We start from the raw sequence: 18,260 nt of genomic DNA, 5'->3' as shown, positions 1-18,260 counted from the left end.
TCTTCACACCATATTCCTCTGCTCCTCCTCCTTTTAGCACCATAGAGGCCATTCTGCATGCACTTGTGGTGGGGAACGACCAGGGGTTCCCACAAGAAGATAAGTCTTGCAGACATAGGAAAACCAACAGCATAAAACAAATAAACTGGAAATAAAGAAGAGAAAAGCACTATGGAGTATAATGACCATCTACACCAGTCCAGGAGAGAGAATTCCACTATCCAGAGCATCATTCAATGCTACCAAGGAAGCAACTTCAGAGTAATACACATAATAGAAGTATTTTCCAAGTACACACAATGTAATTAAAGAGGTCTATAAATCTGAACAATGTCATGTGATAAACCTTATTTAAACTACACAGGTGTGTGTTAAGGAAAGTTACCACCATGGCAAACCTAAAAAAGATATATGGGGCATATAGGGAAAAAAGAGCCACTTAGCACTGATAACTTAAAATAAGTAAAAGTAGTAAAGAAACAATTTAATATCATGTTCTCAATCCCAGCTGCCTTTTTCACCACCTTTAATATTCCTCAAACCCTCCCCAGAGGACCCTGCTGATTTCTTCAAAGAACATATTGACAAAACACGTGACCTTCCTCCTCCCCTCAGCATGCCTTCCTTTCGCTTCCCCCTTTCCTTCCTACAAGTCTCCGCTCCCTTCTCAGATAGAAGTTTCATATCTGCTCTCCTCTAACCCAACCCCAAACTTTTAAGGGTCACGCCCCTACCCCTTACTCCTGTCCGCACACACACCCCCAAGCCGGGGCCAGAAGCAGGGCCACAATTCTGTGGGGACGGGGGGAGACAGGACAGGAGTAAGGGGGCCAAAGCTGGAGCCACAGCCGGACTGCAGTGGGGGCCGGCAGCCGGGCCCGCAGCCAAGTGCAGTTCTGCTCCCAGCATTGCCCCCAGCCTCAGCCTATGTCAGACTAACCCAATATCCTTCTTTGAGCGGGTAATGAGTTTTATAGATGGGAGAAAGTAGTAGATGTGCTATATCTTGACTTTAGTAAGGTTTTTGATACTGTCTCACATGACCTCATAAGCAAACTAGGAAAATATAGCCTAGGTGAACCTATTATAAGGTGGGTGAATAACTGGTCGGGAAACCATATTCAGAGAATGGTTATCACTGGTTCACTGTCAAGCTGGAAGGGCATGTCAAGTGAGGTCTGGCAGGGATCTGTCCTTGGTCCAATTTTATTCAATATCTTCATAATTTATTTCGATAATGGCATAGAGAGTACAAATATAAAGTTTAAAGATGATGCCAAGCTGGTCAGGTTGTAAGCGCTTTTAACTACAGGATTAGAATTCAAAATGATCTTGACAAACTGGAGAAATGACCTAAATTAAATAGGATGAAATTCAATAAGAACAAATGCAAAGTACTCCACTTAGGAAGGAATAAGCAATTGCACAAATAGGCAAAATGGGAAATGCCTGCCAAGAAGAAGTACTGCAGAAAAGGATCTGGGGCTTATAGCAGATCACAAACTAAATATGAGTCAACAATGTAATACTGCTGGGGGGGAAAAAGCGAACATCATTCTGGGATGTATTAGCAAGACACAAGAATTAATTCTTCCAATGTACTCAGCATTGATAAAGCCGCAACTTGAGTACTACTTGTGGCACCTTAGAGACTAACAAATGTATTTAAGCATAAGCTTAGGTGGGCTTATGCTCAAATTAATTTGTTAGTCTCTAAAGTGCCACAAGTACCCCTCGTTCTTTTTGCTGATACAGACTAACACGGCTACCACTCTGAAACTAGAGTACTGTGTCCAGTTCTGGGCATCACACTTCAGGAAAGATGTGGACAAACTGGAAAAAGTCCAGAAGAGTAACAAAAATGAGAAAAGATCTAGAAAACATGACCTAAAAGAAAAGATGGAAAAAATTGGATTTGTTTAATCTGGAGAAGAGAAGATTCAGGGTGGTCATTATAACAATCTTCAAATATGTAAAAAGTTGTTATAAAGAGAATGATGATAAATTGTTATCCTTATCCACTGAAGACAGGACAAGAAGTAATGGGCTTAAATTGCAGCAAAGGAGATTTAGGTTAGACATAAGGAAAACCTTTCTAACTGTAAGGGTAATAAGCACTGGAACAAATTACCTAGGGAGGCTGTGAAATATCTGACATTGCGAGGTTTTAAGAACAGATTAGACAAACACCTGTCAGGGATGGTCTACATCATACTTAATCCTGCCTCAGTCCATGGGGCTGGACTAGATGACCTATCAAGGTCCCTTCCAGTTTTACATTGCTATGATTCTATAAGGATAGCAAAGTACTGGAATAGGTTACCAAGGGAGATTATGGAATCCCCATCACTGGAGGGGATTTTAAGAACAGGTTAGACAAACACCTGTCACAGATGGTCTAGGTCAGGGGTAGGCAACCTATGGCACGCGTGCCGAAGGCAGCACGCGAGCTGATTCAGTGGCACTCACACTGCCCAGGTCCTGGCCACCGGTCCGGGGGGCTCTGCATTTTAATTTAATTTTAAATGAAGTTTCTTAAACATTTTAAAAACCTTATTTACTTTACATACAACAATAGTTTAGTTCTATATTATAGACCTATAGAAAGAGACCTTCTAAAAGCATTAAAATGTATTACTGACACGCGAAACCTTAAATCAGAGTGAATAAATGAAGACTCGGCACACCACTTCGGAAAGGTTGCCGACCCCTGGTCTAGGTATACTTGATCCTGATTTAGCATGAAGGGGATGGAGTAAATGACCTTGAGGTCCCTTTCAGCCCTACATTTTAGCCATTCCAGCCATGATTCTATAATTACCACTTCCATCAGGTTCAGCTAAATCCTGAACATCACCTGAAATGTGAAGCTGAGGTTCCTACTACTAGCTCTTTGCTACTATGTCATTTTTCATTCCCTATCTTCCTTTTTTTGCCTTCTGTCAAGTAAGAGTCTGGCTTAGCCACCTAAAACAACTCTACTTTTTGCAACATTGCCATGAGCCTGTGACTGGAAAGGCAGGTAAAAGAAAAGCCTGAAACAGCCTGGCTCTGGTAAAAGTTTGCAAGGTCTCAGTGTGGCTGATAAGATCAGATGCTGTGCCTTCTGGTTTCCCAGTAACTAGTCTGAAATTGAGAAAGAGAAAGAAACTACATTTTCTGTCTTTGCTGTTCTTTTCCTTTCCCACTTTTTTCTTTAAGACAAAACAAGACAAATGCACACAAGAAGTATCACACTCAATCACAACAGTAGCAACAAAAGCCACTATCTAAATATTCTCTTTTCCCCAAAAATGGACAGCTATTTGGGGGGAGGGGGAAAGAAAAAAAAAGGCTTTCAAACAGGGAATTTTCCCCCTATGAAAAACTACACAACTGAAAAGAAAGGGAATAAGGGGAAGTTGTTTTATGGTGTTTATTTCAATGGGAGTCATCAGCGATAACACAAAATCTTGGACAACATTTCACTTTTTAATATTAATTAATGTTCACAAAAACAAGGAATTTTATTAACACTGTACTCCTTGTTGGGCCACAGGCTCACCTCCTCTACAGAACAAATCCTCATAAAATCTTGCTCTTCCCTGAAAAATATGACAACCTGGCCAAAGAGAATGCTAGGCTAAAATAAAACACTTCATTCTGTTCAATTACACTAATATTAATTGGGGGAAATGTTGGAGAACTCAGAAAAATATAATATAAATATAATATAAATTACATTCAAGTGGTAAGGTTTAAGAATTTGGGGGAATTCTTTTAGTACTGAAGAATTGTATGTATGAACTGGACTGTGATTAATTTGATTTAAAGCAACTTAAAGTTGGCAAATATAAGACCAATAACAATGTTTCCACTTAAAAAAAAAAATCCAATAAGTGTTTTTAAGCAAATCAACATTTCCCCATACAGAGTTTGAAGTCAAACATTTTAGCACAAAGAACTTGAAAGTGAAATTGGCTATATAAACAAAAGTGAAACTAAATTAATAGATTTATATTATTCTAGGTAGGGAAATACAATTAAACTAAAAACATAAAATAGTAACAAGTAAACTGGATTTATAGAATTCTTTACTGTTCATAATCTACAGCAAATAAATTTATCACAGATAAATAAAATGTGTTTGTGTACAAAATATAATTCAGGTGACAGTATCCAATTAAATTGTTCTTCAAACTGATACCATCATGAGAAGCACAAACTTTGGAAACAAAAAAAACTGTATACAGATCATTCCTTCTCACATATTTTTGTTACCTTTTTCACACACCAAAAATAACTGCCAGTCCCAGAATCAATATTCAGTATGAAAGCAAGCCCAGTTTTGATTAATAAGCATCTGCTAGACAAGATACAAATAAACATTGTCATCTTCAATTGTAATCTCTTTGGGGCATGGAATAGGTTTTTCTATACGTTAGTAAACAGCTGCATTAATAAAAATAATTTGAATAAGGCAACAGTCTGCATTTGTTCCATTTCATTGGTTTCAGTTCTATCTATGACAACAACTACATGCAAAAGGCATGTTTGGGTTCTTCAATTACATAGTTCAACTATAATCCATCTCATTATATGCCAAAACATTAGTCATCCATATTCTCTGAAGCCAAAAAAAGAGAGACATTTATAAAATGCAATCAGAATAGATCTGTCAAACAAGGTCCTAAACTGTATTTGTAGAGTGTCATCCCAAACAATGTGTGATTAGTTTCCCAAATTATCTCACAAAGCATCCTCTGCTACAGCTGTCTGTGCCTTCCACCTACCCTCTTCATGTCCTGCTAAGCAGGGATGCAGTTTACAAGGGTAGCATTGTATGTGTCTTCCTGAAAAAGCACAACATCCTTTGAATCCTACAACACAAAGAGCACCTCCACTTCCAAGACTTCATCACACCCTTCTCTTGAAATTATCAAAATGTTGGGAATTTCATCTCTAGTTTCTGAAACAGCAGTGCAGAGAATGAGCAGTACTAGTTAATTGTCCATCTCTCTCCAGCATTTATCACTGCACTGTTCAGAAGCCAACTATCAATATTAACAATCTCTCTGTCCAAAACAAATTTTAATTCATATACCATCTACTTTCTTTTTAACACATAGAAGAGGCAATGAAATGCAAAGGCTTCTATTTAGCCAAAAACTTAAAATACTACAAGGCAGTTCACAGACTTCTTAAAGGGGAGGAAAAATGGACAGATTTTGAGATTGATTTTCTATGGTTGTAATATAAATAAACTGTTGTAAAGGCCTTTGATTCCCTACCCTATGAAGGGCCTTCTCATTGAATGAGCTGGTTAATGCCTCTTAGATTGGGCACCAAATCTAGAGTAGGAGACATCAATACTATAGATTGTTCACAGTATTGCTGCATACAGGGTGTCTGAGGTGATGATGGGAGGGTGCATGAATCCTATAAACAAAGAAACTGAGATAATATGAATACCACACGCTTGCACTGTAACAAATAGGAACAAAAAATTACCTGATGGAAAGAGAAATATATACACCTTGGACAAATTTTCATCTCTCTATTTTGCATAAAATGCTAAAGTATTTGCAAAGGAGGAAAGTGTCAATATTAGCAACAGTCCCCCTCCACACACACACACTCATGAGGATATAGTGATGATGAGCAAATTGATTTACCCTAGTCATGCTCTAGGGCAGGGGTTCTCAACCTTTTTCTTTCTGAGGCCCCTCCAACATGCTATAAGAACTCCACAACCTCCCTGTGCTACAATAACTGGTTTTCTGCATATAAAAGCCAGGGCCAGCATTAGGGGGTAGCAAGCAGAGCTACTGCCTGGGGCCTCATGCCACAGGAACCCCCATGAAGCTACATTGCTCAGGCTTCGGCTTCAGCCCCGGGGGGCGGTGCTCATGGCCTGGGCTTCAACCTCGTGCAGCAGGACTTTGATTTTCTGCCCTGGGCTCCAGCAAGTCTAATGCTGGAGATGCCAGGTCCTGGGGATACCAGGTGCCAGTGGCAGAAATAGGCAGGTGTCCTGGGTCCCTCCAATCCTGGAGAAAGAGGGAGACAGCAAGGGTGAGGGCCCCTGGGCATCTCAGTGTTAGGGCAGAGAAGAGGATTCCTGGGGTCTCATCTGAACTGTGTGTGAAAAAGAGTGAGACACACAGGCAGGGATGGGGTAGGTGGGGGGATTGCAAAGTCTCAGCTGACCCAGCTAGATGCGACAGGGAAGGGGGTAGGGAGGATCTTGTGCAGGGGGGGTTCTGGGTCTCACCTGACGTTGGGGTGAGGGAGGGTGAGTAACAGGAATGGGGGTATCTTAGGGATTGGCCTCACCTGTTGCATGCACAAAAGAGATTGTGGATACAGTTCTGGGTCTCACCTGTCCTGGAGTGAGGGGCTGTCCCAAGGCATCACCTGTCCTGGCGGGTGTTTCAGAGATATCTAGAGTATTTGTGACAACTATGTGGAGAAGATATCCCAGGGTCTCAATTGTCCCAAGGATGTGTTGCAAGAGCTGTCAGGAATATGGATGAGGGGGGCAGTCCTGGGTGTCACTTGTTTCAGGAGAGCAGGGGTAAGTGAAAGTGATGGGAGTGGTCCCAGGGTCTCACCTGTTCTGAGGGTGTGCAGCTGTAGCAGTGGAGAGGTGCCTCAGGAATACCCCCAGGTAGGGGAGTGTTTGTGACAGAGATGAGCAAGGGAGAGCATTCCAGGGTCTCACCTATCCTGGGAAGAATGAGTGATAGAGATGGGAGGCAGTTCTGATCTCACCAGTCCCTGGAGAGGGAGTTTGCAACGTAGATGAGGAGGTTTCCCAGGAACTCACCTGCTGGAAAGGCTGGGAGCAAGTGACAGGAATAGGAGGGTGTCAGGAATGGGATATGGGTGTGTGTCCCAAGGGCGTGTGGGATCTCGGGGCGTGGGGGCAGGAGGGGTCTCGAGGAGGGGGCAGGAGGGGTCTCAGGGTGTTGGGGAGGGACCTCGGGATGTGGGGTCAGGCGGGGGTGGAGTGTCGGGAGGGGTCTTGAGAAGGGGGCAGGAGAGGTCTCTGGGTGTGGAGGCAGGAGGGGTCTCGGCGTGTGGGGGCAGGGTCTCGAGGAGGGAGCAGGCGGGGTGTGGGGAGGGGTCTCGAGGTGGGGGCAGGCGGGATCGGGGTGTGGGGGAGAGGTCTCGGGGTGGGAAGGGGTCGGTCGGGGCGTGGGGGAGGGGTCTCGAGGAGGGGGCAGGGGTGTGGGGGAGGGGTTCCACCATTGCTATTCGGGGGGGTTCCCCGGCCCACGAGTGGCGCCATGCAGTGCCTGAGGTAATGGGGGTCCCGGGGAGGGGGGCGCGAAGGCCTTACCTGGCAAAGTCTCAGGGTGGGGAGGGGTCTCGAGGAAGGGGCGGTCGGGGTGTGGGGGAGGGGTCTCGGGTTGGGAAGGGGTCTTGAGGAGGGGGCAGGCGGGGTGTGGGGAGGGGTCTCGGGTTCGGGCGGGGTCTTGAGGAGGGGGCGGTCGAGGTGTGGGGAGGGGTCTCAGGGTGGGGAGAGGTCTCGAGGTGGGGCAGGTGGGATCAAGGTGTGGGGGAGGGGTCTCAGGGTGGGGAGAGGTCTCGAGGTGGGGCAGGTGGGATCAAGGTGTGGGGGAGGGGTCTCGGGTTGGGGCGGGGTCTCGGGGAGGGAGCAGGTGGGGTGTGGGGGAGGGGTCTCTGGTTGGGGCAGGGTCTTGAGGAGGGGGCAGAGGTGTGGGGGAGGGGGATTCAGAGGGGGCGGGGTCTCGAGGAGGGGACGGTCGGGATGTGGGGAGGGGTTTCGGGGTGGGGAGGGGTCTCGAGAAGGGGGCAGAGGTGTGGGGGAGGGGACTCAGAGGGGGCGGGGTCTCCAGGAGGAGGGGGCAGAGGTGTGGGGGAGGGGACTCAGAGGGGGCGGGGTCTCGAGGAGGGGACGGTCGGGGTGTGGGGAGTGGTCTCGGAGTGGGGAGGGGTCTCGAGGAGGGGGCAGAGGTGTGGGGGAGGGGACTCAGAGGGGGAAGGGTCTCGAAGAGGGGGCGGTCGGGGTGTGGGGAGAGGTCTCGGGGTGGGGAGGAGTCTCGAGGAGGGGGCAGAGGTGTGGGGGAGGGGACTCAGAGGGGGCGGGGTCTCGAGGAGGGGACGGTCGGGGTGTGGGGAGGGGTCTCGGGGTGGGAGCAGAGGTGTGGGGGAGGGACTCAGAGGGGGAGGGGTCTCCAGGAGGGGGCAGGCGGGGTGTGGGGAGGGGTCTCGGGGTGGGCAGGGGTCTCGAGGAGGGGGCAGAGGTGTGGGGGAGGGGACTCAGAGGGGGAGGGGTCTCCAGGAGTGGGCGGTCGGGGTGTGGGGAGGGGTCTCGGGGTGGGGAGGGGACTCAGAGGGGGAGGGGTTTCCAGGAGGGGGCGGTCGGGGTGTGGGGAGGGGTCTCGGGGTGGGGAGGGGTCTCGAGGAGGGGGCAGGCGGAGTGTGGGGAGGGGTCTCGAGGAGGGGGCAGAGGTGTGGGGGAGGGGACTCAGAGGGGGCGGGGTCTCGAGGAGGGGGCAGGTGGGGTCTCGAGGAGGGGGCAGGCGGGGTGTGGGGGAGGGGTTCCGCCGTTGCTGTTCGGGGCGTTCCCCGGCCCGCGAGCAGCGCCAGGCGGTGCCTGAGGTGATGGGGGTCCGGGGAGGGGGGCGCGAAGGCCTCACCTGGCACAGTCTCGGGGGCGGGGGCGGTTCTGGGTCTCACCTGCCCGGCGGGCGGGTCTCAGCTGCGCGCTGCTCCCGAAGGCCGAGGCCGGCCGGCTCCTGTCCCCGCCGCAGGAGGAGGGGCGGGGTCCCCTCGCCGCCCCCAGCCGCCGCCGCCGCCCGGCCCAAGCCCCCCGCCCACTGCTGCAGCCGCGAGGGTGAGGACGAGGCCGATCCCGGCCGCGGGGACGGGGCTCACCACAGTGACAGGTAGTTCAGCCAACCCTCACCCCCGCCACCACAGCTCACCAATCAGCGCTGCGTAGAGGCGGGAACATTCAAATAAGCGCTCAATGCGCAGGAGCTGCAGCTCCTCTCCGCTGGCTCGTGTCGGGCCGTGGGGCGCGAGGCGAGTCCGCGCTGGGGTTAGTGCCTGGGCGCGTTAGCCGCGAGGCCAGGGGCATGGGGCTGGCAGGGGGTGGCTGTGGCAGCGGTTTGATCCAGTTTTCCAATTCCCACATGCCTATCATTTGATTACAGGAGGCAGAAATGTAGCATACTTGTTTAATCTTTGGTAGGTCCGCTGCTTCCTTTTAGAGCTAACATACACTCAACGTGCAGTATTACCAATATATTCAAACCACCTAAAACCAGAGATGGCAGGCGACCAGCTCGGCTTTACAGTGAAATCTTCGTTGAGCTTAAACTCAAAAAGGAAGCTTACAAGAAGTGGAAATTTGGACAGATGACTAGGGAGGAGTATAAAAATATTGCTTGAGCATGCAGGGGTGTAATCAGGAAGACCAAAGCACAATTGGAGTTGCAGCTAGCAAGGGATGTGAAGGGTAACGAGAAGGGTTTCTACAGGTATGTTAGCAACAAGAAGGTCAGAGAAAGTGCGAGACCCTTACTGAATGGGGGAGGTAACATAGCGACAGATGATGCAGAAAAAGCTGAAGTACTCAATGCTGTTTTTGCCTCAGTCTTCACAGACAAGGTCAGCTCCCAGACTGCTGCACTGGGCAACACAGTATGGGGAGGAGGTGAGCAGCCCTCAGTGATGAAAGAACAGGTTAAGGACTATTTAGCAAAGCTGTATGTACACAAGTCCATGGGTCCAGATCTAATGCATTCAAGGGTGCTGAGGGAGTTGGCTGATGTGATTGCAGAGCCATTGGCCATTATCTTTGAAAACTTGTGGCAATCAGGGGAGGTCCCACACAATTGGAAAAACACAAATATAGTGCCCATATTTTAAAAAGGGAAGAAAGAGAACCCGGGGAACTACAGACAGTCAGCCTCACTTCAGTCCCCGGCAAAATCATGGAGCAAGTACACAAGGAATCAATTTTTAAGCATTTGGAGGAGAGGAAGGTGATCGGGAACAGACAACATGGATTCATCAAGAGCAAGTCCTGCCTGACCAACCTGGTTGCCTTCTGTGATGAGATAACTGGCTCTGTGGATATGGGAAAAGCGGTGGATGTCATATATTTTGACTTTAGCAAAGCTTTTGATAAAGGTCTCCCACAGTATTCTTGCCAGCAAGTTAAAAAAGTATGGCTTGGATGAATGGACTATAAGATAGATAGAAAGCTGGCTAGATTGTCGGGCTCAACAGTTAGTGATCAATGGCTCGATGTCTAGTTGGCAGCCGGTATCAAACAGAGTGTCCCAAGGGTTGGTCCGGGGGCTGGTTTTGTTCAACATCTTCATTAATGATCTGGATGATGGGATTAATTGCACCCTCAGCAAGTTCGCAGATGACACTAAGTTGGGGGGGACAGGTAAATACGCTGGAGGGTAGGGATAGGGTCCAGAGTGGGCCAAAAGAAATCGGATGAGGTTCAACGAGGTCAAGTGCAGAGTCCTACATGTAGGAAGGAAGAATCCCATGCACCGCTACAGGCTGGAGACCAACTGACGAAACAGTAGTTCTGCAGAAAAGGACCTGGGGATTACAGTGGCTGAGAAGCTGGATGAGGCAGCAGTGTGCCCTCCTTGTCAAGAAGGCCAACGGCATATTGGGCTGTGTTAGTAGCAGCATTGCCAGCAGATCGAGGGAAGTGATTATTCCCCTCTATTCGGCACTGGTGAGGCCACACCTGGAGTATTGTGTCCAGTTTTGGTCCCCCCCACTACAGAAAGGATGTGGACAAATTGGAGAGAGTGTCCAGTGGAGGGCAACGAAAATTATTAGGGGGCTGGAGCACATGATTTATGAGGGGAGGCTGAGGGAACTAGGGTTATTTTATCTGCAGCAGAGAAGAGTGAGGGGAGATTTGATGGCAGCCTTCAACTCCCTGAAGGGGGGATCCAAAGAGGATGGAACTCGGCTGTTCTCAGTGGTGGCAGATGACAGAACAAGAAGCAATGGTCTCAAGTTGCAGGGCGGGAGGTCTAGGTTGCATATTAGGAAACACTATTTCACTAGGTGGCTGGTGAAGCACTGGAATGGGTGACCTAGGGAGATGGTGGAATCTCCATCCTTAGAGGTTTTTAAGGCCCTGCTTGACAAAGCCTTGGCTGGGATGATTTAGTTGGTGTTGGTCCTGCTTTGAGCAGGGGATTGGACTAGATGACCTCCTGAGGTCTCTTCCAACCCTAATATTCTATGAAGAATGTTAAAAATAAACTCTCAGATACTCATTAAGGAAGCATCTGGACAAGGTTGCCAACAGAGATTATCTGGGCCCTGCGGATGTTTGTGACCCTTCAGGCCCTCTATGACTGTGACAGTTTATCCATTCAAATGTATATATATATTAGGGCTGTCGATTAATCGCAATTAACTCACACAATTAACTCAAGTACTGTAGTGCAGTCTCTTTATCGTGAAAGGGCAACTTACCAATGTAGATTTTTGTTGTTGTTACATAACTGCACTCAAAAACAAAACAGTGTAAAACTTTCAAGCCTACACAACCACTCAGTCCTACTTCTTGTTCATCCAACCGCTAAGAGAAACAAGTTTGTTTACATCGATGGGAGATAATGCTGCCTGCTTCTTATTTACAATGTCACCTGAAAATTAGAACAGGTGTTTGCATGGTCAGAGTTGTCCCTTGGGTACGGCGAATCGGGGCAACTGGTCCGTGCCCCATGCTTTGGGGGGGCCCCTCAGGCCGGTGTGATTGGCTGGTGCAGTTGGTCCTGGAAGGGATGGGTCAGTCCTGGAAGTGATGATTAGTCACTTCTGTCCCGGACCCCTCATCTCCCTTGGGATGGCCCTGCGCATGGCACTTTTGTAGCTGGCATTGCAAGGTATTTGTTTTAGTTTTTGAATGCAGTTTTTTTTGGTTTTTTTTACGCAATTCTACATTTGTAAGTTCAACTTTCATGATGAAGAGATTACACTACAGTACTTGTATTAGGTGAATTGAAAAATACTATTTCTTTTGTTATTTTACAGTGCAAATATTTGTAATCAAAAATAAAGTGAGCACTGTATATTTTGTATTCTGAGTTGTAATTGAAATCTATATTTGAAAATGTAGAAAATATCCACAAATATTTAAATAAATTATATTCTATTATTGTTTAATGATTAATTGTGATTAATTTTTGTAATCGCATCACAGCCCTGAGGAGGGGGCGGAGGGAGGGAGAGAGAGAGGGGTGGTAACTGGATAATTCTCAGAGGTAATTTATTTTATTAGGAAATAAATGTGACTATTTAATAAATTGCTTTACATCAAAGCATTGCCTGGATACAGGCTGAATACTGAGTATGTGTTATACTTGACAACAGATTTGAATGTTGATCAAGTTGTTCATTCAGTATTCTAGAAAGACAGGTGGGGACCAAAACAAAAATCAGGACACATGGAGAGAGACTTGGAAATTCAATCTTACATATTTTCCAATCTGAAAATGAGTCCATTGCGTACAATGTCATACTCCAGGGGTAGGCAACCTATGGCACCGGTGCCAAAGCCGGCACATGAGCTGATTTTCAGTGGCACTCACACTGCCCAGGTCCTGGCCACCGGTCTGGGGGGCTCTGCATTTTAATTTAATTTTAAATTAAGCTTCTTAAACATTTTAAAAACCTTATTTACTTTACATACAACAATAGTTTAGTTCTATATTATAGACTTATAGACAGAGATCTTCTAAAAATGTTAAAATGTATTACTGGCACGTGAAATCTTAAATTAGAGTGAATAAATGAAGACTTGGCATACCACTTCCGAAAGATTGCCGACCCCTGGTCTAAAATTTTTAGTTGCTGCATCTCATCCACCATTGTACCTGCTGTATGGCACGGTGATATGTAATGCTGGCAACATTTAATCTGAATCACTGTTAGGGCTTTTATGTAGCAGGTGCACTGTGGCTGGATATGCTGCGACCACTAGGGAGCAGCCAAGAAGCAGGTATTATAGAATGAGAGCTGGGTAACCATGGAGTACTAGGGGTCGGCAACCTTTCAGAAGTGGTGTGCCGAGTCTTCATTTATTCACTCTAATTTAAGGTTTTGCGTGCCAGTAATACATTTTAACGTTTTTAGGTCTCTTTCTATAAGTCTATAATATATAACTAAACTATTGTTGTATATAAAGTAAATAAGTTTTTTAAAATGTTTAAGAAGCTTCATTTAAAATTAAATTAAAATTCAGAGCCCCCCAGACTGGTGGTCAGGACCCAGGTAGTGTGAGTGCCAGTGAAAATCAGCTCGTGTGCCGCCTTCGGCACGCGTGCCATAGGTTGCCTAGCCCTGGAATGGAACATACAGCAAGAAGATATTTATACATACAGAGAACGTGAAAAGGTGGAAGTAGCCATACCAACTGTAAAAGGCCAATCAATTCCACCTTTTCATGTTCTCTGTATGTATAAATATCTTCTTGCTGTATGTTCCATTCTATGCATCCGATGAAGTGGGCTTTAGCCCACGAAAGCTTATGCTCAAATAAATTTGTTAGTCTCTAAGGTGCCACAAGTACTCCTGTTCTTTTTGCAGATACAGACTAACACAGCTGCTCCTCTGATTCTGAAAAGGACTCTTTGCAATTCTAAAGCTTACCATTCTCTACTATGAAACTGACCTAGGGACTCTATTCATATCTGTATATATAATGATCTTTTAACCAATACTGTCTCTCTTTTCTTTAATATTTTTTAGTTTAATTAATAAGAATTGGTTGTAAGCATGTATTTGGATAAGATCTGAAATATTCATTGATCTGGGAGGTAGTGTGTCTGATCCTTTAGGATTGGTAGAACTTTTTTATATGAACAAGGTTTTCAATAATCATATTTGACTTGGCTGTCAGCATGCCCCTCCACCTGGGTCCCAGCTTGACTCAGGCTCAGACTCTCTCCACCCATGGGGTCCTGCAACAGTGGAATTTGTATGTAGATAGAAGGGAGGTTAGGCTTGAGCCTGAGCTTACATTGCAGGGCGTGCGCGCACACACACACACACACACACGCACACACTTTTACTTTCTGTCTGTCTAGCTGCCAATGCAGTAATACACTGCTTGACCCTTCACATTGCAGCCAGAAGGTCTTGCAACTTGCTTTAAAATGAAAACAATTGTACAAGATCTGAGGGGGCAGTAGCTGACTGCTAGAAATCCCTCTACTGGGTTCCCCATCTCTATTGCATCAATGGGCCCCTGGCTGTGCCCTCCAGCTCTAAGTAAATGAGTGAAGCCTCAGAATAATCATGTCACAGTGGAGAAGCTAATTTCAGCTCTGCACTGTTGCCCTAGGTGGCAAGCAACTCCTGGGTAACAGTGCACAGCAACACTCCACCCACTTTTTTATATTATGAGAGCATCCAGGTGCTTGTCAGGATTAGAACCCCATTATATTTGGTAGCCTGAATAGTAAGAGCCAGTCCCCTGCCTCAAATCACTCATCTAACAAAAACCACAGAAGGAATTTGGGGAAGCAAAGTCCAATTGATTTAACACTCCTACTCTTGCAGAAAGTGACTTTGGATCTGTCATGAGAAGTGGCTGTGTTGCACCTGAAGACCCATTCATTATTAAAGGGGTAGAACATTGGTTACATAGCTTTGTGTTTCATACTCGTGTCCTATGCATATTGTTTATTGTGTTCTTGTAACTATGTTGGTTCCAGGATACTAGAAAGACAAGGTGGGAGAGAGAATATCTTTTACTGGACCAATTTCCAATAAAAGATATTACCTCATTCACCTGGTCTCTCTTCTATGCAGGTGTCTTAACTAATTTCAAACAAAAAGTTGACAAAGTATCATTTCTTTCAGATTTTATTGATACACTCCTTTGGAAAATAGTATCAGAGGGGTAGCCGTGTTAGTCTGGATCTGTAAAAAGCAACAGAGCGTCCTGTGGCACCTTTAAGACTAACGGATGTATTGGAGCATAAGCTTTCGTGGGTGAATGCCCACTTCATCGGATGCACCGATGAAGTGGGCATTCACCCACGAAAGCTTATGCTCCAATACATCTGTTAGTCTTAAAGGTGCCACAGGACGCTCTGTTGCTTTTTGGAAAATAGGTTATTTTGGCCCATGCAGTGCAACTGTTTGTTGGATATTTGCTCTAGAAGTGGCCCAAAGTGCTTTCAAGTCAGCTAAAACATGGACACTGTATTATGGGAGATGCTGGCTCATGACCTAAAACAAGCAGTTGGGTTGAAGTTTAACCATATACACTGTACTATGGTACTGTAATTATTGCCACATATTGCAACTTAAATTAAACAGATCTGGAGTGCTCAAGGTCAGCAGTGTCTCAGTGGCTACAATCTAGGTGAAGCTAGAATTGTATGCCATAATAAATTTTGTACTCTAGCATTAACCAACCTTCTGGCTGTGTCACAGCAAAAAAACTATTTTCAAGATTGTAAAAATAAGGAAACTGATTGTTAAATCCAAAATGTCTACATCATTTTACCATATACTGAACACCTTAAGGAATATTTTTGAATTTATGAAAAAGGTATAGTGGATAATGCATGCATATAAATGCCAAGGAAGTTCCCAGATTCCCTACCCCAAGCATCACTGGTGATACCAGCAGGATAGGATCCTTCAATATGAAACTACAAACCAGTGACAAATCTGCTGCACTATAATTTAACATTAAAAATAATTTTCAGAACCTGTATTTTGATGTATGCCATCCTATTGGTGAGCATAGTGGAACCTTCAGTCTTTGCACTCAAGAGATTTCCTTCTGCAATAAAGAAGAAAAACTAATCTGCAGGTTAATTTGCATTCAGATGTTATGCCTCTGAGAAATCTTCCCCACACTGGTGATTGGGGGAAGGCCTACCTTGAGATGTATATGTTTTGGGGCCAACTAGAGCCCGTGGCATGTAAATATGCCTGTAGCATCAGCCTAGTGCTGACTCATGCTAAGTACTACCAGCTTGACTTTTTTGTCGTGTCAAAATTGCAAAGATCATTCCCTTACTCTAGCTCAGGGGTCAGCAACCTTTCGGAAGTGGTGTGCAGAGTCTTCATTTATTAACTCTAATTTAAGGTTTTGCGTGCCAGTCATACATTTTAACGTTTTTAGAAGATCTCTTTCCATTAGTCTATAATATATAACTAAACTATTGCTGTATGTAAAGTAAATCAGGTTTTTAAAATGTTTAAGAAGCTTAATTTAAAATTAAATTAAAATGCAGAGTCCCCCGGACCAGTGGCCAGGACCCGGGCAGTGAGAGTGCCACTGAAAATCAGCTCGTGTGCCGCCTTCGGCACTCGTGCCATAGGTTGCCTATCCCTGCTCTAGCTCTTTGACCTTGTCACCCCTCTAAAATCCCTCTACTGCCTCCCCATTCTATATCATGTCAAAACATAAGATTCTGGTCTTCACTTTCAAGGCGCCCTTCACAGCCTATTCCCATTATCTCTATCAAAATATTGTCTCCCATGTCCGACAGATCAATGATGCCAGCCTCCATCGCACACTTCCTAAATTTTTAAACACCTTTGTGCTTTCTCCCACACTGCCCTTACTCGTGGGACGAGCTCCCTGTAAACATCCACAAAGCTATCTCATTACCCCCTTAAAACTCTCCTTTGGCATGATGCCTACTAAAAAAAAAAAAAAAAAACCTTCGCAATGGCTAGACCATGGTCGTGCTGATACCACTACCTACCATGCTGACAAATATTGTCTCACTGTTTCCATGTTCTCCCCCATCTATTTGTTGGTACCTGTTGTCTCTTGTCTTATACTTACACTATAAGCTTTTCGGGGCAAGGACCAACTTTTTGTTGTTTGTAGATTGCCTAGCACACACAATGGGGTCCTCCTAGTCCACAACTAGGGCTCCTAGGCATTATAGTAGATAATAAATAACAGTAGACAAAGATGCATTAAGCATTACAAGTCAGTGTTTAGGACATGACAATTTCCCTCTCAAACATGGAAAATTTACACCACACTCACCAAACTAAGGTGAAAGGGGCAAGAAAAGAGTACCGAGTTCTTCCAGTGAAATCTAAGTTATGCTTGGCAGAAAGCAATGTCCAGTCAGCATTATTAATTTGCATACAGGTCTCTTTTACATGAAAAGTGAAAACCGTGTTTGAGCATAAACAGATTTCAAAGGCACTTTCATAAGTACATGCACTTTGCTCCAGTGTCCTTGGCCAAACTGCCCCTCCTCTACACAATGTTCTAGTACAGCTGGGCAGTAGGTTATCACTCTTCACACAAAAGAGATGGCTGCATCTCAGTAGTATAAATATAGCCTATGATGTTCTTTAGGACCTCTTGAAAGGAGAGGTGCTATCATAAAAGGACATCAAATAGCTATTAACTCCCAGATGCTATTACAAGACATGCGCACACTACTGGGGTGGGAATTCTGTTTTTATTGAAGGGTTTACCTCTCAACTATTAGTTACTGATACGTAAAAGGAATTAGTATATTAGAATCATTGGGGGGAGCGTTGTTTGTTTGTTTTTTTAAAGTTTGGCAACCTGAAGAGTTTGTGATAGTCTGCCAAGACACAAGTAAAGGTGATAAGTTAGCACAATGTTCTGCAGAATGCACTTTTATTTTCTAAACATTCAAAGCTAAAGCTGATGGACTTTGGTAGACAAACTGAAAAATTACAGATGCACTAGAACTTTCTCTTGCCTCTAAACCCAAAGGCACAGGGGGAACAACAAGGGTATTTTTTTCTCTCTCTTAAGGAGTTTGCTTTATATAAACTTAAAAAGAAATGAACATTCTGCGCTCCTAGAAAATGCTCAGCAGGCAGTGCCACCGGAAGGAAGTTTCTCTATCCTCTTACCCAGAAAACAAATGTCAATGGAAATAACTAAACGTGTTGCTGCATTGTAGCAATTGTTGCAGCATGGCAGCCCTTTGTACACTCTTGTGCCAATAGTGATTTCTGCAAGCTGATGAACATTGTGTAATCTCAACGTCAGCTGTCTGTGCACATACTCTGCCTGCTATAAACAAGTCTATATAATACACAATACCATGTAGCTGAGGAATGTATCAGCCCTACGTGCAATACCCCACTCAGTTCCTGGGCTTGCTTCTGGAACTCTATTGCAGCACTAACGATGGCTGCTCTGTGCACTGAAGTAGAAGGAAATGTGGCAAAGATTCTGCAGAAACTGCTGAGTAGCTGCACAAGGTCCCATATACACAGCTTTA

At 45.4% G+C, this 18,260-nt stretch overlaps 1 protein-coding gene across 19 annotated transcripts in view; it reads right to left on the bottom strand.

Moving 5' to 3' along the window:
- RALGPS1 (Ral GEF with PH domain and SH3 binding motif 1) overlaps window positions 1–18,260 on the bottom strand; it is a 381,746-nt gene that overhangs the window by 339,000 nt on the left and 24,486 nt on the right. For 2 of the 19 annotated variants that reach the window (XM_065572726.1, XM_042854446.2), the window contains exons 1-2: window positions 8,649–12,061; window positions 6,704–6,820 (exon numbers count right to left, since the gene is read on the bottom strand). The exons of 4 other annotated variants lie outside the window; for them this stretch is intronic. The gene's annotated coding sequence lies outside the window, so the exon portion shown is untranslated. 13 more of the 19 variants (XM_042854445.2, XM_008172309.3, XM_065572725.1 and 10 more) reach the window with 9 other exon arrangements.

The sequence above is a fragment of the Chrysemys picta genome, chromosome 18 (genome assembly GCF_011386835.1).
Source record: "Chrysemys picta bellii isolate R12L10 chromosome 18, ASM1138683v2, whole genome shotgun sequence".
In the NCBI taxonomy this organism is placed as follows: domain Eukaryota; kingdom Metazoa; phylum Chordata; order Testudines; family Emydidae; genus Chrysemys; species Chrysemys picta.
This window is presented reverse-complemented; position numbering and strand designations above follow the sequence as displayed.